At 43.9% G+C, this 26,119-nt stretch overlaps 1 long non-coding RNA gene across 4 annotated transcripts in view; it reads right to left on the bottom strand.

The window, feature by feature from the left end:
- The window catches only part of LOC146345125 (uncharacterized), a 45,921-nt gene extending 22,174 nt beyond the window's left edge, over window positions 1-23,747 (bottom strand). Inside the window, exons 1-2 of one of the 4 annotated variants that reach the window (XR_014792446.1) lie at window positions 23,441-23,747; window positions 15,123-15,244 (exon numbers count right to left, since the gene is read on the bottom strand). This is a non-coding gene — a long non-coding RNA (uncharacterized LOC146345125). Of the gene's footprint in view, window positions 1-13,685; window positions 15,029-15,122; window positions 15,266-23,440 lie in introns of those variants that run through there. The other 3 variants (XR_014792449.1, XR_014792447.1, XR_014792448.1) reach the window with 3 other exon arrangements.
- Window positions 23,748-26,119: the final 2,372 nt, after the last annotated feature.

The raw sequence follows: 26,119 nt of genomic DNA, 5'->3' as shown, positions 1-26,119 counted from the left end.
AAGTGGTCCGGAGCCTGGTCGGTCCTGTGGCTCCGGAACCACTGGAGCATTCTAAGGCCTCCTGTGAGGCTTTGGCAAGGCACTTTGCAGATAAAATTGATCAGATTAGGTGTGTTACTCTGCACACTGTGGATACAGTTAGTGAGCAAGAGGCGGCCTGTGGCAAACCGGTTTTGTGGGATCGGTTCCAGCTTCTTCCTCCTGATGAAGTGGACAAGGTGCTTTCATCTGTAAGGCCAACCACCTGCTTACTTGATCCTTGCCCATCTTGGCTCATTATGAGCTGCAGAGAGAGACTGGGTGAGGGGATCAAGGCGGTGGTGAACGCCTCCCTTGAGGAGGGAGTGATGCCATCAGCCCTCAAGGAGGCAGTGATAAGACCGCTCTTAAAGAAGCCCTCCTTGGATCCTCAAGTTCTGAACAACTTTCGCCCAGTCTCAAATCTGCCATTTTTGGGCAAGGTGATTGAGCGGGTGGTGGCGGTGCAGTTGAAGGCACACTTGGAAGAAACTGATTATCTAGACCCATTTCAGTCGGGCTTCAGGCCTGGGCATGGGACAGAAACGGCCTTGGTCGCCTTGGTGGATGATATGAGGAGGGCTCTGGATAGGGGTGAATGCTCCTTCCTTGTTCTCCTCGACCTCTCAGCGGCTTTTGATACCGTTGACCACGGTATCCTCCTGGACCGCCTGGAGGGGTTGGGCATTGGAAACACTGTATTGCGGTGGTTCCAGTCCTTCCTCTCTGGCAGGTACCAGAGGGTAGCACTGGGAGAGGAGGTTTCGGACCCGTGGCCACTTACTTGTGGGGTGCCACAGGGTTCCATCCTCTCCCCGATGCTATTTAACATCTATGTGAAGCCACTGGGGGCTATCATCAGGAGGTTTGGGGTGCAGTGTCATCAATATGCGGATGACACTCAGCTCTACCTCTCATTCAAATCTTCACCAAGGTTGGCCGTAGAATCCCTGTCCAAATGTCTGGAGACGGTGAGTGGCTGGATGGGGAGGAATAAGCTGAAGCTCAACCCTGACAAGACCGAGGTACTTTTGGTGGGAGACAAGAGGAGGCTGGGGGATGTTGACCTGGTATTGAATGGGGTACAGCTACCCTTGAAAGACCAGATCCGCAGCCTGGGGGTCATTTTGGACTCCCAGCTGTCCATGGAGGCTCAGGTGTCAGCTGTGAGCCGGACAGCGCTGTATCAACTCCATCTGATACGGCGGCTGCGCCCCTACCTTCCCGACCATCTGCTCCCATCGGTAGTACATGCCCTGGTCTCCTCTCGTTTAGACTACTGTAATGCGCTCTACGTGGGGTTACCCTTGAAGACGGTTCGGAAACTGCAGCTGGTACAGAACGCGGCGGCTCGCCTGATTAAAGGCAGCCGCCGGCGAGATCACATCACTCCAGTGCTGAAGGAGTTGCACTGGTTACCAGTTGTTTTCCGGGCCAAATTCAAGGTGTTGGTTTTGACCTTTAAAACCCTATATGGTTTCGGCCCAGCCTATCTTAAGGAGCGCCTCCAGCAACACCAGACAGGCCGCTTAACAAGATCAGCCTCGGATGGCCTTCTCTCTGTCCCATCAGCCAGGACAGCTAGACTGGTGGGGACGAGGGAGAGGGCCTTCTCTGTGGTGGCCCCCACTCTGTGGAACTCCCTCCCTAGGGAACTCCATCATGCCCCCTCTTTAATGAGCTTCCGTCGTGCATTAAAAACGTGGTTGTTCAGGCAGGCATTTGGGGTGGGTTAGGGTATTTTTTTTAAAAAAAATTATGGTAAAATTTTATTGTTTTAAATTGTTTATGGTGGGTTGTACATCGCCCAGAGTGGCTGGGTGACCAGTCAGATGGGCGATTAATAAATTTAATAAATAAATAAATAAATAAAATGATGACTCCATGGAGCCGCCAGCCGGGGCCGGCTGCAGCCGGACTTCCGGCCGCTGCTGGGCTGCTGCGGCCACAAATGGTGGCCACTACGCCAGCCGCCATTTCCGTCCCTGCCAAGCCATGATAGGCTACATAAATACTTACGTAGCCTATTATGGCAAAGAGCAGGGGCAAAAATGGCATAGCGGCTGCCATTTGTGCCCCTGCTCTTTGCCGTGATAGGCTACGTAAGTATTTACCTAGCCTATCATGGCCTAACGCAGGCATGCAAATGGAGACCGCTACAACGGCCGACATTTGCAGCCGCAGCAGCCCAGCAGCAGCCAGAAGACAAGCCGCCGCCACCACATTCGCCGCCGCATCTGCCGCCACTGCATCCGCCGCCAGGTAGGTCCATCTCGGGGGGGGATTGCAGGGGGTTGCGGTGGGGAGGCCATTCCGCCACGGACTCCAGTGAGTCCGTGGCGGATTTCTCCAACATCCCTACCTGCCATAAAGTAAAGAGAAAGCATGATATGTGAGGAGGTAGAGTGTGATGTATACAGAATTGCTTGGGCTGTTTGTTTTTATTCTATGATAACCAAATGTGAATTTTGGAATACTGTCTGATGGTGTGATTTATCTGATTGCACATGATTATTGTCATATGCTTCAAAGTGTATTTGGTGTGTTTTTACAGATGTATATTTAATGAATGACACTCTTACGGTTTCTATAAATTGTTTTGTGTGGTTTTTTTACATATTCAGTTCTCTATAGTTTTGTTTTGTTTTTTACTTCCTTATGAACTAGCAAACCCATTTTTGGACCAGCACTGATATATTTTCTAGGTGACAGGAAAGCTGAGAAAGCAACACAGATATCCACATTTTTAGGTGGAGGGGGCCACACAGTGGCCACACTTGAGAAAGAGCTAGTCCTGCAAAACAGGATGCTGCAGATTTTTTCTTCACTGGTTATCAGACACTTTGTTTTTCAAAGTGTTGGTTTTTACTTATAAAGCCCTAAACTGGGTCCGGATACCTTAAGGAGTACCTTCTCCCAAATATATTCACCACCACCACCCAGTAATAAATACGAAGGGAAGAAATGCTGCTTCAAGTGCCACCACTATTAATTAATTAATTTCATTTCTATTCCACCTTACCTCCAAGGTGGCATACACCCTCCCCCATTTTATAATCACAACAACCCTATGAGGTAGGTAAGGCTGAGAGATGGTGATTGGCCCAGGTTCAGCCAGTAGGCTTCATAGCTGAGTGTGGGGATTTGAACCTGGATCCTCCCAGTCTTAGTCTGACACTAACAATGATTCCGCAGTGGTTATCACTATGGCCCCATTTGCACATAATGGTGGCACATGATGGGTTAATTAACTCATGTGCCCAGTGTGTGTCATTGCCATTTTTAATATGCAACCTTCGATCAGCCCAATCAGAGGTTGCTCCGTGACATGCAACCCGGGATACCATGGGTTAATTCTGGGTTAAAGAACTCAAAATTAACCTAACAATTAATTGTAGGTTAACTTTGGGTTGTTTCACCCATAGTGTTTGGGTTCGCACATCATGGAGCACCTCCAGATTGGACCAATTGGAGGTTGCATATTCAGAATGGCAACTGTACATAAGCAACCATTCCATGTGAACCAGGTCTATCTGTGGTGAAGTTGTTGTCTTGTAACAAGAACATGGCATTTCCTATGGTAGCATCCATACACTGGAACACTCTCCAGAAAGAAAAACCACCAAACTCTTTTTATTAACTTGTCCAGCAAAGAATTATGTGAACTCTGACCAATTTTGTTTTGGTTCAACTGCTGTTAACTCCTCATGTGATAGTTTTAACTATGCGTATTGTAACTAGTTAACTTTAAAGAAAAATGGCAGGTAGCTCTGTTTGGTCAATTAGAAAAAAAGTCCAAGTTAACAGTATTCAGATTATCACTAAACAGTCCTAATATCTTTAATAACAAATATATTTTTGTTGATCCTAATAGATGTCTCAATCATTGGTTGTAAATGACTTCGAGGTCCTACATATACCAGACTACGAAGATTATTTTGGCAACCCCTCTTTCCCATACATAACACTAGATGGCAGACAATTCCCACTGTAGCTCATTCATTGGCCCAGAAACCCTCAGTCAAATAGGTCATCATACTGAAGTGCACAACAAAGATCTGAGGAATATTGTTATCAGTGGGGCTTATTTTTGAGCAAGTTCACTTACAATTGAAGCCTCATCCTGTCTTCACTAACCAAACTGATATTTGCTATAAACATTGGTAATATAATGATCTCAAAGAAATTAGTGTGAAAGGTGATACCCAGTTCTCCTCCTAAAGAAACCCTGCAAGTTTGACGAGGAAAGCCAAGACCAATTGCCAACATATTTACCACTTTAGAACATTTCCACAAGAGCCAAAGTCCTCCTAGACAGTCACATGACATAAGACACTCTGTTATTCTTCATAGGGAGCTCTATTGTCTTTTAGTTTTCTAAAACAACTTTCTCTGGTAGGTTCAAAGTAACATGAAACATTGAAGTGGCCGTTGGTTGCACTGCATGGCTATCGGAGCTTAGTAGGATCATGCCCATAGTCAGAGGCTGTTTTAATTTTTTTAAAATACAAATAGTTCCTAGATTTCTCCGAACAGGGCTCTTACTGAGACATTTATTTTAACTGATTATTTATTTTAACTGACATCCTATGCGTGCCTACTCAGAAGTAAGTCCCACTGAGTTCAACAGGACTCACTCCCTCACAAGTGTGCAGAGAATTGCAGCTTTAATCAATTACTTCAGTAAACACAAAGCACGTCATCAGTTAAGGCTGCAATCGTATGAATACTTACGATGAGTAAGCCGCACTGAATACCTGCCTTGCCTGGAGAAAAAAAGGAAAGCATCTGTGTACATGGTTTGGGTTCAGCTCTAGTTTATATATCAATTTCAAAATAATAACCTTAGATGGAGCACAACCTTCCCAACCTGGTGCCTTCCAGATGAGTTGGAGTACAACCCCACCATCTCCAACCACTCAACCACTATGCGGGTACTCTTCTTCCCATGCGCATGGGCAAGTCCCAAGCCCGGCCACCGAAAAAGAAAAAAAGGGGTGATGTCACGGGGTGGAGCCACACCCTGACATGACATCAGGGGCAGGACCATGCCATGGACATTTGGCCCACAGGGCAGGGGCAGTGCAGCCCCCCAACACAAAACAGTTCTACACCCCTGACCTAGGCCAGTGGATTTTTTTTTTATTTCTGCGGGAGGCATTTTCAGGAGGGAATGTGTGTGTGCGTGAATGTGTGTGTTGTGATAGCCTCGCTATTTCCTTCTTCCCCATGGCAGTACTAGGGACTCAGCCACCTTTGTTTCATTTTAGCTACACAAATGTGGTGATATCTCACTTGACAGGAGGTTGTAAGATACCCTCTAATCAAATTAGCATTGGATGCACGATAAATAACAGAAGGCTCAACATGTGTAGTTAGCTTATAATTGACTGTTTAGAAAAGTAGAATAGATATACAAAATATACCATATTGTAAGGCATACCAGATATCATCATTAAAAATCCCTTGTTGTCGCCCAGTGACATAGTCTAATGTCATTACACAAAGATCTTACCCACAGCCTAGCAGCTGAGCTGCCCTCTGGTGCAGGAGAATTGGGTGGAAACTACTTTCCCTAAAGCCTAAGCAGGTTATATAGCTTACTGAATCTAATTATTTCTCTGGAACAAAATTTGTTGTTCTGGAACTGTTGCAGTAAGCATTTTTACATACAAGGTTAGTTTTGAACTGGGAACTTTTTGATAATTCTAAGAAGCAAGTTTGGCACAAGGCCAGATCAGAACAAAGAACAGGAGTGAGCTGCAGAGCTCCAGGGGTAGCTATATTTTTCATATTGTTACAAGTCCTTCCTTAGTTCAAAGTGGAGGCAAGTATTTAAGAAAAGTACTTACTATTTATCTATATTAAACAATATTTTCTTCTTAACCATTTTAATTATTGATTTGTGATCCCCGCCCCCCTTGTTCAAACTCCATTTTAAAATGACATTTCTTTTCCCTTTTTTTCCTTCTTTTCTTCAAGACAGTATTTTGGCTGAATGCCCAGACTCATTTAGATAATGGTAGGGAGTAACTGTCCTGCAGTTTTTGTTTTGCTGAGTTTTTGTAGAATCATTTATTTATTTTTTTCAACCTGAAGCTCCATGTCAGGGCCTCACAGAGTTCAGCGAATCTGGATTCTACATCATCTGAATGCTAGCACGTTTCTTCTTGCTTGCATGGTCAAAGATATGCATCAACCAGAACATTCAAGTTAGATAGCAATATTTCTAGAAGTGATTTCTAGAAACAAATGAAGCATAAGTGCTCCCCTGCAATTACATATCACATCAACCACATTCAAAAGTTCACATCACTTGTGAGAGTGACATTACCCCATAAAGCATACATTCAGTTTCTCCCAATTTCAGAACAGTGCTCTGAAAAAACAATGCTAATATTTAACATTTTTACTTAGCTCAAACAATGTGCTCAGTGCTGAACTAAAAGTATATACAATTAAAATGAAATTTTTAACAGCAGCTGCTATGAACAGTGGCATCAACTGTCTCAATATTGCAGTGCTTTTGAATTCAATATGATGCAAGCATGTCTGGCACAATCTGTGCATTGTGTAAAAAAAAATACTCCCCTACTGGTATAAATACCCCTTCCATGTTCAATAGCTAATGTGTATATGAAAGAGTTCTTTCAAGACTATTAAGTCATTTATGAGGATACAAACCCAGCACTGACTGAAGAGTTACAGTGCATTTGCTCTAATACTGTATATGAATCACTTTCATTGGCAATGTATCAGAGCTTTTAGATATATGATATGATCCCAGTGAAAGTCAATAAAATTCCCTAATCATCATACCTTGGAGACAGCAAGGACCCCCTCTCGCCAGTGTTGCTGTGGATTTATAGCATAAATAAGAAGCACTAGAATGTAATTTTGTTTGATCATGCTACATTCCAACTAAATAAGGAATGAGTAAAAAGACAAGAACCACTCTTGGGTAAACAGAAGGGGAGGGGTTGGCAGGAGGAAAATGGGTGTTCAAGGCTGTACATCGCACAAAGCTTTTATTTAATGTTCCCCAAGAATATATCCTTGAACTATATTGGAAATATTGTAACAAACCCATGCATTTCTTTTTTAAAAACCACTTTCATATTCAGTGTCTCTCTAAATTTCATTTGCCATCACAAGGAGAAGAGCAGGGCCCCACCCCTTCCATTACATCCTCTGGTGGACATGCATCAAGGCTGGCCCAATATATTTTGCTGGATGAGGCAGAACAGCAAACAGCCACCATCACTCACCTACCTAAGTCAAGGTGCATAAAACCCAAAGCTGGAAAGGTTGTTTTGGCATATGGGACAGAGACTCCCAAAGCTCCTCTCCCCATTGCAGGAAAAATACAGTAACAACAAATTAAACTAACAATTTGCTGCCCTTTCATGACACTCAAAATCTGCTGCCTGAGGCAGCTGCCTCACTCTGCCAAATGGTAGGGCCAGCCACACCATACACTAAAGGTGTGAAGCAGGGAGCTTGCTGTCCATGAGTTGGCTCCCCACACAATTTCTATGGTGCTCTGGTAACACTGAATGTCCAAGGCTGTATCGGAGGTGACAGTGATGTGGCTCTTTCCCACACCAACTCAGGTGTTGGTAACAGAGGTGGGTGATCCCCGGCTCTGATGCAACATCTTTTTCCAGTGGTAACTGAGACCACAAGTTGCAGAATCCCTAGGGGGAAACTTGATAATGTGTGCATCGTTTCTGTGTGGAGGAAATGACGTGCAGAGCATCAGCTTCCCCAACGCCTGGGAAAACCTGCCTCCACTGCTTCCTTCCTTTACCCTAAGGTATGTTCCTTGGCCTTGGACCAGGAGAAGGGGAAGGCACCAGCTGGTCACAGGAGAGACTGAGGGGACTGTAGGCCTACTCATCCTGTTCACAACAGATTTTGAAGGGGGGCTGTGCTCACCCTGATCCCAATCATTTGTCCAGGAATGGAATTGCAATCATTTCACCAGGGGTGCTTTCCTATGCAAGCACCCCTGCTCAGATACTCATAGGGGTGTATGAGAATTTTGTTTTCGCTCGCAAAACATGTGAGCATGCACCATTCAAAGCTAGGGATGTTGGAGAATTTCGCCACGGACTCCAGTGAGGCCCCCCTCAGGCCCACCGGAGTCCATGGCAGAACGGACTACCCCCCCCCCGCCAACCCCCAAAATCCCTGCCGGAACGAACCTACCTGGCTCCGGTGGTGGCTCCAGGTTGTCTTCCGGCCACAGCCAGGCTGCGGCCACAAATGGTGGCCACTACGCCGGCCGCCATTTGCATCCTGCCAAGCCGTGATAGGCTACGTAAGTATCTACGTAGCCTATCACGGCAAAAGGCAGGGACACAAATGGCGTAGCGGCCGCCATTTGCAGCCGCAGCCCGGCTGCGGCCAGAAGTCCAGCTGTAGCCGGCCCCGGCAGGCAGCTCCATGGAATCGCCATGGAGCGGAGCCAGCCGGGGAGGATTCCGGGGGGAGGGACGGAGCACCTCCCCCCCCTCAGCGGATGCCCTGGACTGGAACCGGGTCAGTAATCCGCCCATCCCTATTCAAAGCTCCAAATGCGAGCACAAGCACATGTCCACAAAAAATATTCTTAAATTGTCAAACACATGCTTGCATTCCCGATTCCCAGTTTGATCTGAGCAAATTTCCTCCATAGACTGAATCACCCCACTTTGCTCTACAGAGGAAACTTGCGCAAAGTTGGGGAAATGTGCACAAATCTCCCATTCGATCACTGCTTGATTTGCTCAAGTTCCTCATTTGCACAGAGCCAGAAGTGATTGCAAATACAAACAGGAATCAGGTACAAGACAAGCGGCAAGATGATGTTTAGAGAAACCTGGACATCGCAAACATCGCTCATTCCCCCATCCCTAGATGCTTGCGACACCACTGGAGGCGACAACATGAAATTTCTGTCCACATCAATCACAAAAAGCAGATTTCATGCACTGGAAATGGAATACATACAGTAACAAATCACTAAATGTGGTATAGACTGTGCCAGATGTTTTTCCTTTTCCTTTTTGACAGCAGAAAATGCTGATTTGAACACAGCCAAAAATGATTTTCCCCAGCAAGTTTTCTAGTATGCAATTACTGCCTTGTGAATATTCACCCACACAGTAAGATCACTAATTAACATGCCCTCAAAAATAGTAACTCTTTAACCTTTTCCTGAAAGTGATGAATAGGGCTTATTCACAAGACCACACTGTAACATTGTGGACAAATTGTCTCATGATGATTCCATCCCAAAAACAGCCATGTGAATAAGTTCCTAGTGGCTTCTCTCTAAATCTGGAATCCTTTCTCCCATCAAGATTCTAGCAAAATCTGGCTAGATGTCTTTTGTTGGAGATGAATGACTTATTTTCAAGCAACCGTTTAGTGGTCAGGGATACATTTGGCATTAATTTAGTTGGTTTGGGTTAATGATAAATTCTTAGTTTGCTTTATCAGGAATCCAAAGGACTTTGTACTGGGGCTGGGGCAGGGGTGAGATAGAAGATAAGGTTCTGGAGGGGGGTTGACGAAAGTTGGCAGTAGAAACAAAAGCCCAGAATATGATAAGAAATAGGGGTGGCCATTGGGCACAGTAGTCTACCATAGACTACTAACCAATTTCTGATGGACTAGTTGCTGGTCTTGGGATTCTTGCAAATAATTTGACACTCGTTCTCCATATTTTCCTTAAACAATAGTACACATTGCTGATAATTTAATACAGATCAGTTACCCCTTGTTGTTAAGAGATCCTGAATATGCAGCTTTGCCATGGTGACCTAATAGGGCCTCCATTTTCAGAGGCGATGTACCTACAAATGCAAAAACCTAATGAGGGTCACCAACTTAGAGGGCTTTTAAACAAGGACTTAGATGCATTCATAGGATGGTCTTACTTGGTATAAAGACAGCTTCCTATGTTTCTAAGCAATCCAGACCGCACAGTGTGCCATAAATACAAATCAAGTGCATCCCAAAAATGTAGCTGGAGAATGAAGAGCTAACGATAGCTCAAGCAAGTAAGCAAGACCATGTACTACAGGGGAAGGCAAATAAAAAGAAAAAGTTGAAAATTAACATTTTAATTTTCCAATTTGTAGTGGACCAAATCAACAAAAAAAAATATTAGCATGCAGCTTGAAATTCAGAGAAAAAGAAGGTTTCTTAGGGATCGAGTCATGTTAGATAAACTAAAACACTAGTATTACATGTTCAGTGGAGGAAAATGATACAAAAGCTACAATGAAGAATAATTTGATTCAGGAAGTGCATATGTGATAAAGGCTGCCAAATTTAAACCTTGCAACATTAATCAGATGTAGCTTCAATAAATGTGGTTGTGCCTGACTAGATAAAAGACTGCCTATAATTACGTATGGTGATGTAATAAATCAGGTGGAATGCAGAACAGTCTCTTGGAGAGTTATATGGCTTGGCTTTAGGGTGTTTTCACACATGACACTAGAATTGCCTCTGAGCTGCTCTTGCACGATTTTGAACATATGTATGGATGATGTACAAGATAGAAAACAGAAGAAATCTAGGGATGTCAGAGAATTCCACCACGGATCTCGGTGATCCCACCCGATTCCCTATTCAGGCACCCGGAACGAAGCCACCCCACCCCACGAAATGGGCCCGGAACGGAGCACCCACCTGCTGCTGTCCGTGCTGACTTGCGAATGGCGGCCACATCTGCAGCCGCCATTCGCTTCTTCCACATAGCCGTGATAGGCTACGTAAATACTTACGTAGTCTATCACAGTTAATGCAGGGACGCCATTGATAGGCTACATAAGTATTTACATAGCCTATCACGGCTTAACTAAGGGAACGCAAATGGTGGCTGCTACGGCGGCCGCCATTTGCATTCCCTTTTTTTTTTTGTCATTTTTTTTTTTTGTCATTTTAGCCTACGTAAATATTTACATAGGCTAAAACGGCAAAAAAAAGGGGAGATCACAAATGGCGGCCGCCATAGCCGCCACCATTTGCGTTCGCTGGTTTTTTTGTTTTTTTTTCCCGTGTTAGGCTACGTAAATATTTACGTAGCCTATCACGGCAAAATACAGGGACGCAAATGGCGGTGGCTACGGCAGCCGCCATTTGTGTCCCTGCAGGCTGCCCAGTGGCCGGATGTCCAGCTGCGGGTGGCCCCGGCCGGCAGCTCCGTGGAATCTCCGCGGAGCGGAGCTGGCCAGAGAGAATTTCGGGGGGAGGGACGGAGTGCCTCCCCCCAACCGTGAATGTCACCCTTCAAAAAGGTAAGTGACTTTCGTACATCCCTAAAGAAATCCATGTTAAACTCTTCCAAACAAACCAGGATTCATAATCCACAAAGAAACCCTGGTTTATGGCCATAGCTTGTAAACAGAGCAACATGTCAGGATCCTGGGTTCTGACAGCATGCTGAGCAAACTACTTCTGGTTTCTTTACAGTGGTGGAGTGTGAACAGGAGGGAATGCAGGGGAGCACAGCTCCAGAACTCTTTTCAGAGCACACTGATATCTGCCTGAGTGCCAAGGTAACCGGCAGACCTTCCTTGCTCAGGCAAGTCAAGGAGGGCATAAGGAGACTTTCACATTTCACTATTGTTCATGACAGATTAGCACAGAGGAAGTCAGAGAATGAAGAAAACCATCAAAGAGAGGCTGTATACGTCTTTCCTTTTCATTGATGGAGTTCCTATTTCACACTAGCAGTTTAAATGGTAACATGTCTTTGCAAGATTTCCTTTTTAAGGGAAATGGGCAGTATATACACTTTTAAAATAAATAGCTTGCATTTCTAATTAAAAGCTCAAGGTTGCATTTCAGCTGGCTGAAGAGCCATTGTTGCAGCTCAGTGTGTTTTCTAAGTTAAACCTATGCAGTAGTAAGTACCACTGAGCTGGATGAAGCTTATTCCCAGGTAACTATGCATAGCATTGCGGTCATGCCCTGCAAACCTGTATGATTTTATTAGTGGCTTGTTGGTTTTGAATGTCTGTGTTTTATGATGGAGCGCTTAAGCACAGTGTTATTTATACTCTGAGTATAAATAACAGATAAGCAGGATAGTCCTACGGACATGACTTCAGATTTTCTTTCAGGATGTGGTTACAAGGCTGTCATGATGAGTTCCTGCATTTCAAAATTTACCACTACACCATTTGTTTAGCTGCTCGCACTAGCAGGAGAAGCCAAACAGGAGTGAACAGGCTGCATGTACACAGTTCATTCATGGGAAGTGAGGATTCATTAGAATCCTGGCTTATCATTCCACACAAACGCAGCCAGTGTAGGTAGTTTATCTCAGTAACAGACAGAGAATGCTATTTAAGCGACGTATGATAACAGCCTTAGTTTGTGATCCCAAGTGACACCAAGTTGGAAGTAATAAAATCAAAAGGTACAACGTTCTAAGTAAATAATTCCCCGTATCCAAACCCCATCCTTAAGAATGGGTCAACATACACATTTTAAGTGGTAACAGGGATAGGATCTCAGAGCTATATTGCTCTGTATTAACATCCATACACATAAGGGTGTCACAGGATGCATTGCAACATATTATTGTGGTGATATAGATGCACCCATATGTACCGCCACATTATGAGAATCGATGTGCTACAGCTGCACACTATGCCTACTGCACGTTGCTGATACCTAACTTATAAGCAGCAAGTGTCCACTGTCTGTCTGCAGCCTGCAATGGCACATTATAAAGCTCTAGAATCACTTGGCTTACATCAAGAAATGTCATTTGAAAACGTGTGGTTTGTAGGCAATACTTATGCAGTGGTTTCTTGTGGACCTTAGAATTCAAATTCTATTCTTCCTATCAGCATTCAAATTCTATTCTTCCTATTAGCATTCACCTTTCTGGACCAAGGCTGTCCAGCCCCTCTGTGACATCAAAGTAGCTAAGCAAGTGGCACTCGGAGAAGCCACAACCCCTTCTTCTCACATAGGATCACCATGATGTCACATCAGAGAAAATCAGCCAATGGCATCAACAGAGTCAGGGCAGGTTGCAGGTTCAATCCCTGGAATCACCATGTAGGGCTGGAATTCCTGCCTGAAGTGTTGGGGAGTCATTGCCAGTCAGTGTCAACCAGACTCAGTATAAGGCAGCTTCCTAGGTAGTGAAGTCAGAGATCAAGAAAGAAATTGCAGGAGTGAAAAGACCAGAGGATGAGAAAGGAGAGTTCAAGAACACTCACACAGCCTGTATTATCATAATGGAGCCAAAAAGTTATTTTTGGAGTTTCAAAATGTCTCAGGCAGAAGTATATTCCCTTTAGGATTCCCTTATCAGGGGTAAAGAGAAACAACAGTTGAGTAAACACACAAATTGGCTGAACTACAACTGTTAAGGTCCAAGGTCATTTCCAGTTTCCCAGAAGAGATGGAATGCCAGACATACAGCCCCAGCAGCCTCCTGGATGTGTCTGTCACTAATTCAAAGTGAAAAGGAGACTATAGCCAGCCTCTTGGTCAGAACTGAGCTCTGTATCAGGAGTCAGGCCAAAGTATAAGAAACTTTAAGAGAGCAATCTTATGGCCCCTAGATGGCATCTGAGAGGCCATAGGATGACTGGAGATATCATTTCCCCCTCTGAGACCATAGACAATGCTTCAACACACACACTCACCCCTGCCCTTTCCAGCTGCCACGGAAAGTTCTATGGAGGCTTCCGCTGCCCAGGTCAGTGTTGCAACCTCAGGAGGAAATGGGTGTGTTGGGGGTCAGGCAAGTGGGCAGGGAGGAGAGAGGCTATGGATCTGCTAGATCCAGAAGCATCTCAGTTCTTGTCTCTGTTCCCAGCAGCTTGACTCAGCCAGATAGGCTCAGAGACCTATCCAGTGAAAAATGCGTAAAGGAGGATGGAGAAGGGCAGATAACCTCTATTGCTCCTCCTGTCCTGCCAACAAGAGTGGGGTGGGTCACTGGATACTTGGAAGCCTCCGATTTTGGAGGTTTCTGTTGTTCGGGCAGCAGCTCCATCGGACTGCACCCTAAAACTCATTGGTTTGCTACTTCACTGGCTCCTTAAATGGAGCTACTGGTTTAAGCTGCTATCCCATCTGTCTGATTGTTTATTTTTACATAGGATGCTTCCAAATGCAGTGTTTATTGTACGTATCACCCTGCCTCTTCTGCAGAATGTTACAGGGTGTTCAGACAATGTTGCCTTCCATTTGTAAACTCTCGTGTTTTCCCACTATTTCTTCCATTTTCTTTCATATGACAGAAAATTCATTAAGGAGGGAAAGACGGAGTAGCTGCACAGTGTCTTTTGATTGGCAGTGCTAAGACCCGTACATCTAGAAGTACCTCTAGACTTAATTAACATTGGTTAATTTTGCTTTGCGCTTTCGGTACAGAAAAATTACAGACAGCAGTGTGGGACCATTAAGAATAATCGAAAACCAACAGTAGTATAACTAAAAGGTAACAAAGCTTTCAAATTCATCCAAACTATTTATCAGGCTGGATCTTAAGCAAAAATAAATACATACATACATACATACATAAAGGCGCAATCCTATCGGGTTAGGCAGCCGCCTCCAAACTCGGAGGCAATAGCCTATCCAATGCAGAGCAGGAGAAGCGCAGAGGGGATCGTCCCCTCTGCACTTCAGCCACCCTGCATTTGGGGCTAGACCGCCAAAATGGGCTGTCTAGCTGTGGGAAGGCGGAATGGGGGAATCGGCTGCCAGACGACACGTTGGATGTGTCATACCGGAATTTCTACCTTCCCCACCCCAGAAGACCCTGTTCTTTGCTCCTCGCACTCCTCTTCCAAGCGCAGAGCATGAGGCCGTTCTGAGCTGCCTGTGAGGCAGTGCGGGAGGGGAGGAAGGTTGGTTCTCAGGGAACCGACCTCAGAGCGCAGGCTCCGAGGTCAGTTCCCGGAAACCGATGTATCCTATGGCCGTCTAGCCGCTGACTAGCAGCCATAGGATTGCTCCCTAAATTGGGAAGATACTGCTTTTGGGCAAGAAAGAGAAAAAAAAAAAAGCCCTAATCTGCAGTTTGTAATAGTCTTGAAATGGAATGGGGGGGATGTAATTCTTTACACACTTACCTGGAAATAAGCCCGGTTGAACTCAGTTGGACCTACTTCTAGGTAGAGCTGCATATGATTGCACTGTTAATTGTTTTCTGGAAAACAATCTGTCCAGTGACAAAGGAATATGGCTGCTCCTCCTAGAAAATATAAACGCCAGCAGCTGTTCAGTTTTGCCACTAGAGGGAGACCCTTCTTTGTGACTATTTAGTTATTCCAATTCCAAATGAAGATGTTACCCAACTTTTATTCAGTGTACAAAGTATTTTTTAAAACATAATTCTCTCATCTCATATATTCTCACAAAAACGTTGTGAGAATCAAATAGCATGTGACACTTAATTGTCTGAATGTTTTCCTTGGGGTTTTCTTTTTAGGTTTGTTTTACCAAAAGCAACCGCAGGAAGTGGCAGTCTCGATCAGATGTTCACAGTGCAAAAAGAAGACCCAGAGAGAAAATATGACCCATAAGGAAAGAGATAACCTCCCATCTCTCCCAGCGCAAATGCCTAATCCAGATTGCAGTTCCGCAATGCTGCTTTCGGTTAAAAGCAAACAAACACGAAGGAAAAACATTCATGTGACTGAGTGTCTCATAGAGTTGATCTTGAGGAAGACAGAGAGAGACTGGGCATCCAAGGTCACTCAAATATGTTCCATGGCAGGGTTTTCAATGTGGGCCTCCCGCAACCTAACCCACCATCCCATCCATGTTCTATATTTCAAGCAGCTAGTCATATTCTTGGATAGGATTTATTGGTCTGCTTGTCCTCAGAAGCTTGCATTTCTCTTTGAGAGTAACACATGTTTGCACGAACAGCTATTCAAAGCCAGGAATGAGTTTATGAAAGTGATTCTACGGCCGCATTTAGCAGCAGAGTAGTTGTATGAGTTTCTGCATACGGGTACGCACATTTACATACAGTACTGTATGAGAAGTAACAACTTCAGCAGGATATCAGAGCAACAAGAAATGCAGGTGTTTCCTTTTCAATCTAAGAAGGGAAATGCTTACCATAGGGATACAAATCCCCCATTATAGCTGTACAATTTTCTTTGCTCATTAAAGAAAGCCATGAACCCCCGTACCTGTGGAGCTCCATATACGCAGCTGGACTGCAGCCAAAATACCATTGACAATCATAGGGTTTCTTTCTTTTATCAGTTTTATTACCATACATACTTGTAGATTTTCATACAGACAATGGATGTTTCCCTTATACACTTTTATTACCATCCATCTTATTAATTTGGCACTGAATTAAAGCATGCTGCTGATGAATTTATGCAGACGATGATAATAATAGCCAGCCCTACCATTAGGCAGAGTGAGGCAGCTTCCTCAGGCAGCAGGTTTGAGGTGTCATGAAATGGCAGTACATCATTAGCTAATTTGTTATTTTTGTATTTTTACTGCCAGGAATGAGGAGAGGAGCTTGTGGGATTTGCTGCCTCGTGTGCCAAACCTGGCTGGCTTGGGTACCATGCAGCTTGACTTGGCCAGGAGGAAGGGCACCATTGCTGTTCCACCTCAGGAGCAAAATGCCTTGGGCTAACCTGATGGGGGCAGTACTAGCTGTGGAACAATATGTGCAAAGTAGCACTGATTGTCTACCTTCCACAGATTAAAGAGACAGAGACAAAAGAGAAAACTCTTTGACATCCACCACTGGAAAACTACAGTCTTATTTCCTGTGCCCATATATAGGACCTGTACAAGTTGTGTCCCACCAAGTCAAATGCAGCTTAGCAGCAATGTATTATGGCTTGTTACATGCCTTGCAGCCATCTATTTTTTCAGCCCATTTCAAACTGGTGGGTTGTGTATCCCATAACTAGTGGGTTGTGTTTAGCTTGGCAGGTCACAAGTTCTGCAGGCCCACCCTCTGCCATTATCTGGCTGTTGGGATGTTTTTGAGATTGGTTCTCAAAGAAAGGAATCATGGCCAAAGGGAACAGCTGTAGTCCTAAACAGATTTACTTAAAGTAAATCATACTGAAATCAATGGGGCTTCCTTCCAAATAGGTGCAATTAAAATGAGGTTGTAAATATCCTAGAAAGATGCCAATGGAGGGGGGTGAGGGTTAGCAGTTAGAAATTGTAAATGGCACACAGTCATGAGAAAAAAAGCATTCTTCAGATTAGGATTCCAACAGACTGGGCTGCAATTTACTGCATTTTCCTACTGCCATTTTTCCCTGCACTAAACGTGTCGTTGGTACTCATCTGTTGCCAAGGCTCAAGTGGTTTTATGTTGCAGAAGGATCACTTTTTCACTCTCTGTAACTGCAGTGCTCTGTAGTTAGGAGAATGCTATTGCTCTTCTGTCAGTGGTGAGTGTCTTTATTGCGATTGTGAATAATATGTGAAATGTGGCTGGATGAGTGCTATAATCTATTATTATTATTATTATTATTATTATTATTATTAACATTTCTTGGCTGCCTTTCAGGACAGAAGCCCTCCCAAGGTGGCTTACCACAGTAAAATACATAAAAACAGTTAAAATATTAAAAGTGATAAAATACATAAAAACAACAATAAAAGCCAACAATAAAACCAGCAATAAAACTCCTTCCTGCTTCCTTGACTTCTTTGCCACTCCCTGGCATCAAAGCCCTTTGGTTTCTCCATTATGAGAGCTTCTCTTTTTCTTATGACCTGTGGCAGGTTTTTATCTACCTCTTACATTTATGGCCCATGGAGCTATCCCTCTTCCAACTAAGCTATAAGAAATATTTTTTATCCAGCCAAACCAATATTCCAACTCCTTCACAACAGATATACTGATCATCAACATTCCCTGACTAATGTTTTGTCCTCTGTACTTAAGAATGTTCATAATATTCAGGCTAAATCCTGTGATCTCTCTACGTATAAAACACAATCCCACACACTACCATGCCGTTTTGTGAACTTTTTTAATATAAAAAGTAACTCTTTCAGAGGTGTTCATTTATGTTAGCCATGGTTTATGTTAATCATGATTTGTTGCTTTAGCCATGAATTATCTTGCAGACAAGCAAACAAACTGCAATTTGCTTTCCCTATTTCTGCTTTGTTTCTCTCCTGCCCATTTTGCCAGCCTTCAGAGCAGTTTTGTTTTCAGGCTGCTCTTGTTGAGTGAAAAGTTAGTTTCAGAGTGGACAGCAGTGCAAACAAGCTAGGGATAAGCCACAGTTCTGGATTCAGACATCACAACAAGCCATAGTTTAAACAAGCCAGAGTTCATAAGCCTTATATTTGTGGTTTGTGGCTTGTTAAAAAAACAAACATGATTTGTTTGCAGGAATGGGTTCAAACATAACAACAAGCCAGATTTTAACAAGCCACACCATGGCTTAGTGTTATGTGTAAACTGTATGTCTCAAGAGTGGGAGCACTCATACAGCTATTTTTAAAAGGTGTAAAACACTATCAAGGTTGGCCTGTTCCAACACAGCAATGCCTCACCATGTTTTAGGTATTTTGCTTCTTTAAATTTAATTGTAAATGGGTGCTTGCTCCCATTCTCCAGCACTTGTATAGACAGCACATTCCCTCCATGTTTTTTTTTTTTTAAAGAAGAGTGGCAAAACAGGAGTACAACTATTTTCTCTGGAGCAGAACTATCCCCTTAAGTGTATGTGGGGATAGGATAATGTACTATTATTGGATCAATCAGCACTAGAATATATTTAGTTCAATGACAAAAATGCAAGATTTAAAAACAAATAATTAGGACTCGGCGAAATTTTGGCCAGCTACCAAGGAGAGGAGGACAAACCTAAATTTATTAGACGGTGGAACAGACTCAAGAAAAATGATACGTCTCTCATCTTTTGGGCCATTTAAAACAAAGCATTGGAAAGCATCCGCAGTGAAATAATCCTGCTCTGGCAAAAGTATGGAAAAGATGACCTAATACTCAGGATTCAAACTACCATAGAAATAAATATGTTGTATTATTACAAAGAACTCAAGACGTCTGCTGCATTCTGCCAGGTATGGAAAAAACAGTCTCCGTGCCCTGCTAAGGCTTACCATTTAAGGCTGCAATCTCAAGACACACAGTATGAAGCTGTCCTGTTGCCTCCAGTAGAACTACCACTCTTGAGCTGGTAATTTGAGGGTTGCCTTTTTAAGCCTAGATCTCCCTATCAGGTTTTTCTGAATGCTAGGGTTATTGGGAGTGAAAGAACGGAAGGAATTATACCAGGGGCATGCAGATGCCCATGCTCCCTTCCTCCCTTCCCATCCCCTTTCTCCCAACCACCAATCATCTGGTGGTTTCCCAGTGTGTTTGCAGTCCCCCCCACCCCATTTTAAAAGGTTGAAATGCCTCTCCCAAGGCTTAGTTACTGGCAGTAAGGGTTTTAAGCTAAAATATGCTGGTATTTTTGATATTTTTGCCCCTGTCCCTCTTTCCTCTGGCCACACCTACTGTATAATGAGTAATCGAACTAAGTGACGTTCTCAGGATCTAGTAAGGGAACAAGAATTTCTGGGACAGGAAGTCAGTGAGGGCTCAGCTTGCCCATAGCAGACTGGTTGATCACACACATAACAGAATAAAGATATTTCCTCTAAACTAAAGTCTGCAAGTGATTTATGCTAAACGTCCACCACTGGACGTTTAGCATAAACGTAGTGATGCTAAAATTAGTGTGAACTTTACAGAGGCATCTGACCGGCCACTGTTGAAGATCTATTACTGGTCCAGGAGGAACCTTGGTCTGATCCAACCAGGCCATCTTATGGTCTTATGTTCTTAAACAGGCCTAGCAGTGACGATTGTAAGAACCTGCAAAACTGGACGTGTTCCCATCACTGTGAAGAACATTTTGCCTAATCCTTGGTTGTAAGGGTTGCAAATGCTTCCAGCACAAGTGTGAATGCCTCAGTGCAGTGGCTTATAGCAACTGGGTTTTATCCAATGTTAGTCCTACTGAGGGTAGACCCACTGAAATGAGTGGGACGACATAAGTTAAACTAACGTTGGATTTAACTCGATGTCTCTAATCTTTTTAGACCTGAGCCCTAGCTGTGACATGAGATCCAATTTTCTATTGCATTATATCTGTCCTCCTCCTGCTCTCTTTCTTCACAGAACTTAAAAGGAAACGATGATGGTTTCACTGGAGTGACTCACTTCAGGTGAAAGTATGAGCCAGCTGTGGATCACAACCCACCAATTGAAAACTAATGGCTTATGACAGCCTCCCCAATCTGGTGCCCACCAGATGTGTTGGACTACACTTCATATCATCCCCAATCAGCACAGGGATGGGGAAGCTGGATTATGGGATTGGGTGGTAGTCATGTTGTATATACCATCATTGCATCACTATATTGTATTCAAAATTTAATACAGCCAAAATTCAATAAAACCACTTATAAATTACAGCAGTGGTTCTCAACTGGTCTTCAGCTAAGACCACAAGTGTGGCCACGGAACATTTATGTGCTTCAGAATAATATGCCACAGAGGGCTGTGGAGCAAACCACTAGTCACATCAAAAGTCCGACTTGCTTCATTTTTTGTTTTAAATATGGCCATCACTTGCCCTCCAGGAAGAAAATATTTCAACTTAATACCTCCTGTTGCTCTTATCAGCACAGCATGTCAAGGCAATTTTACCTCTTACTAGAATAGACTTGCTGGCCTGACTAATCTGCTGTGTAAAATAGTTCATTTGTTCAAGCGAAAAAGATGCCCTTCCACTTATGACACAGCTTTACGGAACTACATTTTTAGATGTTAGTGTATTTCAATTGCATCAGAAAAAAGTGCACACCAGTGTAAATTCAAGCAATTCATGTTCAATAATTTCAATGCAAAATAAACAACTGAAGTGTGAACATGTATTTCGCAACATTTTTTAAAAGCAGTTCTATGGGTAGCCTTGATGTTGGACATTAACATAATCTTTTAACACATTAAAACCTGCATCATTTGGCCCATATGTAAAAAATGCCATTTCTGATAGTACTGATATAGCCATAGTTTTCAGTCATGAATAATGGAGGAGATACATTCTATCTTAGGGCCAAACTACATAGGAAAGAAGAGATCCACAATGGATCTCCCAATGTCTTAAAAAGCAGCTGCCAGGTATATCTGAATTGGATCAGGGCCATGGTGCTGGGAGAATGGGGAAATGGCCCTTGAACCTCATGGTGTTTCCTTTATTTAAATCACTGTTGTATTCTTTTATTTATTTAAATAAATTCCTTTATTTAAAGCTGCAATTAGTCACAACGGTGGGAAAGGCAGAGACCCATGTTGTACTTGTTTAGTTTTCCCTCTTTGGCAAATAGCAGAATGGGGTGGGGGGATATGCTAACTTCTCTCCCATGCCACAGTCACAATCCAGCTCCCCACCCCCACCCCACCCCACCCATGGATCTTCTGAAGTAAAGGAAAATAAATGGGGTGATCTGGTCACATATCTCCTACATCATGTGTAGTTTGACCCTTAAGCATGGTAGAATCTAAGATGTCTAGTTTGCCTAGTCGATGGGGCAAATCTGAGTAATGGGGTCATTCTCTGCCATGGGAAAGTCTTAAAAATATCCCATGTCCCAAGCCACATGGGATGTACATGGAAACAAAGCCGCTTGCTAAGGGATGGTGGTGACATGTGAAAAAAAGTATAACTGAATAGTCTAGAAGAGGGAATTTAGAGAAATCATTTCGGTTGCTTGCTGAGAGCAGAATCTCATCAGTAATTAATGTGCTGAGTTTACCTTTTGTACCTCTTCTCTTTCCTTAAACTGTTACTTCAGTCGTACAATGCTTGTTGTTTACTAAAAACCTCCACTGGATAGTAGCATGGCTTTTCTTAGTACTGAAGATCATTGCACTGGGACATGCCGAACCCCCAGCAAGGATCTCTTTCATTTTCCTCTCTCTTTTAAGAGAGGAGGAAAAGTCTCTGTTTACTGAAAGACAAGCCAATTCAACTGCACATATAGTAATTGACAGTTCAAGCTGGCAATCTTTTCTCTCATGCACCCTGCTTTGTTTCTCTGGTATATTTTGGTTTTTAATTTCTAAGTTCCTGGTGTAGTGGTGAGAGTGTTGGACTGGGAGCCAGGAGATCTGGGTTCTAGTCCCCACTCGGCCATAGAAGCTCACTGGGTGACCTTTGGCCAGTCACAGACTCTCAGCCCAGCCTACCTCACATGGCCGTTGTTGTGAGGATAAAATGGAGAGGAGGAGGATAATGTAAACTGCCTTGGGTTCCTTGCAAGAGGAAAAAGGCGGGATAGAAATGCAAGAAAGAAAGAAAGAAAGAAAGAAAGAAAGAAAGTTGTATTGCCAGTTTCTCAGTGTCCAGCATCCAATTTGCACTCCTGTTTACTCCAATGCAATGCCTGCAGTTTCTCTTACACATATGTTTGCATTGCTGCCTGACAGTTTATTTGAGCTTGAGTTGCTCTGCATTCTGCAGTTGCTTGCCCATGCTTCCTCTTTAATTTCTAATTTCATTTAATTCTACATGGCAGGCAACCATCCAACTCTATGCCTTTCAAAGGCCACATTCTTCACCTACAGGCCTCACATGACCCAACCATGTGGACAGCTGAGCTGCAGAAACAACACATGAAGAGGTACTGAAGTGGAAATATAGTACACTGTTGATATTATTATTATAAAAAATATAAAAATGATATAAAATAATAAATAGTTTAAAACTTTACAGCAATAATGACAATGAAACATAATCCATTACAGGTCAGGGAAAACCTGTGTGGACATGTTTTCAAAAGACTTTTGAAACTTACCACTGTTTCTGCTTCTCAAACCATGAATGGAAGAGTGTTTCAGAGGTTGGCTACCACTACTGAGAAGGCCCACTTAGGTGCTGTTACCTTCTATTGGCTGCAGAATGACCAGCAAGGTATCCTCAGAAGACCTTGGAGGTTGACTGGGTGTATATAGGGGAAGGTGGTCTGCTAGGCGTCTTGGTCATGAGTTCTTTTGGACTTTGTATGTTAGCAACAGAACCTTGAACAAGGTTCAGAAGCTAATAGGAAAAAGAAAGTCAGTGCAGTTCTTTTATCCAACATGTAATATGCGTATACCTAGCTGCTCCACTGAGCATCTTTGCTGCTGCATTCGGCACTAGCTACAGCTCCCAAACCAGGTGCAAGGTCAGCCCCAGATAGAATGCATTACAGTAATCGAGTCATGAGGTTACCAATGAATCACAGTGGCTAGGCTATCCCTATTCAGGCACATGCACAGTTGGCACACCAACCAATATTGGTAATGGGCGCTTTGGGCCACTGAGGTAACTTGGCCCTCCAGTGACAAAGATGGACCCAGGAGCACCCCCAAAATACATACCCGTTCCTTCAGAGAGTGTCCAACCCCATCCAGAACAGGTCACCAACTGAATTCTTGGACCTGGGAACTGCTCACCCATAGAATCTCTGTATTATCAGAATTTAGCTCCAGTGTATTAGCTCCCATCCAGCCCATATACCAAGGTATACTGCCTAAAAGCAGGGAAGTTGCGTTTAGCTATTGTGGCCAATACTCATTCCCTGCTGCTGCTTGGCTTCAATCATGCTAGGACAGAGATGCTAATGTGGTAAATGGTTCCCCAACTTAATCTTCCTGCACAGCTGCCAAGGAAAGAGGTGAGGCTTGGCTCCAGTGAGATCTCCAGGACAAGTGCCACAAACACATTTCCCAACTGCTGTGGCAGGGAGCAGCAGGAAACTGACACACACAAGAGAGTGATTCAGCATTTGGCAGAATCGAAGAGTTTGTCTATTTAATTATTTTATTACTGTATTTATATAGCTCTCTCATAACAGACATTCTCTGGGAGGCTCACAAATACAGTATAAAACAATAAAAGACATTAAAACTAAAAACACAGTGAAAGGCACTACATTTTTAACTGAGACCCAGGCTAAAAATGTAAGTTATTTAAAAGGCCTAGGTGAATAAAAAGATCTTCACCAGGTGCCTACAAGGCCATTAAGATGACATTAAGTGAGTCCCTTGGGGAGGCTGTTCTGGTATCAGGGTGCCACTACCAAAAAGACCCTATTTCTAGTAGTTACCTGCCTCAAGTTTATAAGACTTTAAAAAAAAAAAAAAAAAAAAACAGCCAAGAAGTTATTTCTTAATGGCTAACCTTGGAGGTATTTGCAGGAATGTTGTTTTCCCATTTTCCAGATATGCAAAAGCTAGGAGGCAGCTGCTCTCACAAGGAGCAATCACTTCAAAGGCATTTTTCAACACCAACAAAATAGTAGCAACAACTTTTTAGGAGTTAAAAATCTGTGGATAATGAACTTTTGTTGAGGATGGGTGGTAGGCTGTACTCATCAACAACAACACATACGCAGTAGAATGTCTATAGAAGCAGCATTCCTGATTATGTCTAGAGAGCCATACATGTGTACAGCTCTATGTATAGGGCTAGGAAAGTGGGAGAAATTTATTCAGTTTGCATTTTATCATGAACTCACCTAATTTTACACTTTTGGACCAATACATGAACTGAAGCTTATTTATCCTGCAAAATTCACACTGCTACGAAATTTGCAATAGAGTTCTCCAATCAAAAATGTGTACAAAAATGTGTAAATTAGAGAAAATGGCACCCAAAAATGCATATATTCATGAAAATAACAACCTTAAAAATGAATTATACTGGGGAAATTGCTCACCAAAAAATGTGTACATTAGGCAAAATTGCATATAGAAATGCATGTATGGGAAGAAATATGCACAAAAATGCATGCGTTGGACTTCTCGGTTCCAAGACGCTGGACTTCTCAGTTCCACAACCCCTCTGCAGGGGTGGAGGGCCCATTAAAATGGTCCGCCCCAGGCGTCTTATGGATCCAAATGGATTCCTGAACGCGCTTGGGGATTCTCTGGGGCATGCCAACGGCCACTCGGTCGAGACCCTGGTGGGTGGCTGGAATGCCGCAATCACTGGGGCATTAGATCGGGTGGCTCCGAAACGCCCTCTCCCCCTGAACAGGGCTCGGACTGCACCATGGTTCAATCCGCGGTTACGAGCTCTGAAACAGGAGGTGAGACGGCTAGAGCGCCGGTGGCGGAAGTCTTGCTCCATAGACGATCAGACACGGGCTAGAGCTATATCTTCAGCCTATCACGTGGCGGTGAAGGCAGCAAAAAAGGAATATTATGCTGCCTCCATCGTGTCTGCAGAGTGCTGTCCCAGGAGGCTGTTCCAAGTGGTCCGGAGCCTGGTCGGTCCTGTGGCTCCGGAACCACTGGAGCATTCTAAGGCCTCCTGTGAGGCCTTGGCAAGGCACTTTGCAGATAAAATTGATCAGATTAGGTGTGTTACTCTGCACGCTGTGGATACAGTTAGTGAGCAAGAGGCGGCCTGTGGCAAACCAGTTTTGTGGGATCGGTTCCAGCTTCTTCCTCCTGATAAAGTGGACAAGGTGCTTTCATCTGTATGGCCGACCACCTGCTTACTTGATCCTTGCCCATCGTGGCTCATTATGGGCTGCAGAGAGAGACTGGGTGAGGGGATCAGGGCGGTGGTGAATGCCTCCCTTGAGGAGGGAGTGATGCCATCAGCCCTCAAGGAGGCAGTGATAAGACTGCTCTTAAAGAAGCCCTCCTTGGATCCTCAAGTTTTGAACAACTTTCGCCCAGTCTCAAATCTGCCATTTTGGGGCAAGGTGATTGAGCGGGTGGTGGCGGTGCAGTTGACGGCACACTTGGAAGAAACTGATTATCTAGACCCATTTCAGTTGGGCTTCAGGCTTGGGCATGGGACAGAAATGGCCTTGGTCACCTTGGTAGATGATATGAGGAGGGCTCTGGATTGGGGTGAATGCTCCTTCCTTGTTCTCCTCGACCTCTCAGCGGCTTTTGATACCATTGACCACGGTATCCTCCTGGACCGCCTGGAGGGGTTGGGCATTGGAGACACCGTATTGCGGTGGTTCCGGTCCTTCCTCTCCGGCAGGTACCAGAGGGTAGCACTGGGAGAGGAGGTTTCGGACCCGTGGCCACTTACTT

This window comes from Heloderma suspectum, chromosome 5 (genome assembly GCF_057233095.1).
Source record: "Heloderma suspectum isolate Gila_16-S chromosome 5, 16-S_ref, whole genome shotgun sequence".
Taxonomy (NCBI): domain Eukaryota; kingdom Metazoa; phylum Chordata; class Lepidosauria; order Squamata; family Helodermatidae; genus Heloderma; species Heloderma suspectum.
This window is presented reverse-complemented; position numbering and strand designations above follow the sequence as displayed.